The 2,316-nt window shown below is 37.5% G+C and overlaps 1 long non-coding RNA gene across 1 annotated transcript; it reads left to right on the top strand.

The window, feature by feature from the left end:
- Positions 1–933: 933 nt before the first annotated feature.
- On the top strand, positions 934–2,316 carry LOC114635733. The gene is made up of 2 exons (XR_003713518.1): positions 934–1,059; positions 2,251–2,316. It is a non-coding gene; the product is annotated as an uncharacterized LOC114635733 (long non-coding RNA).

The following is a 2,316-nucleotide window of genomic DNA, read 5'->3' as shown; positions in this document are numbered from 1 at the left end:
AATTGATATGTAGGTCACTCCAGATGTTTTCTTGGGATGGAGACAAGTTTGAGGTCTTAAATTCTTTAACACCATAGGATAAACACTTTGGATAAAATATAAGGAAATCTTGAGCAACCGATCTGCAAAAGGCAGGTTCAAAGAGAGGAAAGAACTTTTACTTGCACAAAATCTTTATGCAGCTTTTCCTTTTTCATACTCCTGAGAATGAAATTAATTTATTTAACTTAAATTTAAAGACCATTAATCTGTTCTAATATACTGCCAGGTATTAGAGTTAATATCTCAAAGGAGTTTCTGAACTCTATCTCTTTAAACAACATTCAAACATTTTAGAGGTTTTGGAGTAGTTTTATAAGAAGTTCTGCTTTCAAGTTTGTTGTGGAGGACTTCAGGACTCCTGTCAGCACATACTGGTTTCTCAATCATTTGGGACCAGAAGAGAGCCATACTTTACAAAGAAGCTGCTGAATACCAGACACCACTCTGTGTTTGAGGCTTGGGGTGGATGCTCTCTCATCTCAGAGACCTCAAGAGACTTTAGATAGATTGCTGAAAGTGATGGCCACCATTTAGTGCACTTCTGCTGTGCACTAGGTGCGGTTTTAATTGCATCTACTCATTGGGTTAAGAGACCAGTTCTGGTGCTGAGGACACTTAGTGCTGTACAGTGTAGACAGGATCAGTCTGGAGCTTGGATGTGGAAAGAACAGTCACACAACAAGAAAATACATCAGGTGGCCTGCTTTAAGCACAGCCATTGAATCCCAGAGCTTGAAGATTGTCATTTGACTTGTGCCAAATGACCTTGCAAATAAAAGGGACAATTTACATGCAAGGTGAAAGATGTGGCACAAAAGGGCTCCTGATTTGTCTTTGTGCAGAAAGACAGCAGTATTGCAAGGTGACCTACTTTGGGCTCTCAGGAAGAGGGCTTTGAACACAATTCTTTATCTTGTAGCTTGCAGATTTTCAGCCTCTTATAGAGGAGCCCAAGAACATGGTCAAATCTAACTGTGAGCTTTATGAGAAGCTTGGAGAGTATAAATTCCAAAACGCGTGAGTAGTTTTATCAGCTAATTTTTTTCCTTGATCAGTTTGTGATTATTTAAAACAGTGTATAGGGCATACAGTTTATGGGTTTCCCAATGAAAACACATTATTCATAATCCCTATCTGTCAAAAACTCTGGGAAGGAGATATCTTATTTGGAGGGATGGAGAGGACTGTTTCCCTGTCTAAATTAAGGACTGGTCTCTTGGGAGTGGAAGTTTTGAGGACTCAGCATATCTTGATACATTATAACTGGGAGTGTCCTTCAAGGGTTAGGTGGAGTTTCTGAGGAAACGACAAAACAATATTTAGTTGAAAAAGAAGTAGTCTGCTTTAGGTAGCCGAAACCCAAGGAATCATAGAAATGCTGAATACAAAACTATAACAAAAGATTTAGATAGCATGTAAACACTTTACATGAGTAAGAGTTCACTTGGGAAATCATTGGGATTTGGGATTTACAGCTAAACTTCTGTAGTTATGACTTTGTCTTCTTATGGAATTATGCTCCTAGAGATAGAGACTGAATGGCCTTCTAGAGTCATGTCTCAATTCCATAGAACTTTATCCATGGAAGCAAAGTGAGCACACTGGAAGAGACACATTATTCCTTGTTCATTTCATATTCAGTTTTAGCATTCTTCTAGCTCTAGAGTTTGGAGTGGGCACTTCTTCACCTGAAACACATCGGCTTTTATTGGTTATGGTTCCTTATTAAATAGTAGATGTTATTAATTGCTATATAATGTATCAGGTAGATATATTTCCTTTCATTTATCCAGGCATGGTTTCTATTAAGCCATCTCTCTTTTCACCTCTATCTTTTGAGTTTGTCACAATGTTAATATGTGTAAGTTTGTGATAGAATTTATTTAATGCAGCATGGAGTATATTCATTAATGTGATCTGGCTAGGGAAATGTCACTTCCTTATGATTTTAATAGAGATTTAAGAATAAGATCTTATGCTCCAAGTATTTTTTTTTTTTTTACAGCCACTTGGTACCTCAAGAGAAGGTCTTCCTCCAGTACTATGCTATCACTCTAGAAGTAAAGATACTTTGATTAGTGGGCGAAAAATTCTTAGTGGGGAACAACATCTTAATTGGGTTGCATGAATATTCTCTTCTTTAAATATATGACATCAAGCAGTTTTCTGCCTACATTAAACCATATAAGTTATTTTTTGTTTACACAGCATTCTGATTCGGTACACTCAGAAAGCACCTCAGGTGTCAACCCCAACTCTTGTGGAGGCTGCAAG

Source organism: Grammomys surdaster, unplaced genomic scaffold (genome assembly GCF_004785775.1).
Source record: "Grammomys surdaster isolate TR1022 unplaced genomic scaffold, NIH_TR_1.0 116959, whole genome shotgun sequence".
NCBI classification, from domain to species: Eukaryota; Metazoa; Chordata; class Mammalia; order Rodentia; family Muridae; genus Grammomys; species Grammomys surdaster.
This window is presented reverse-complemented; position numbering and strand designations above follow the sequence as displayed.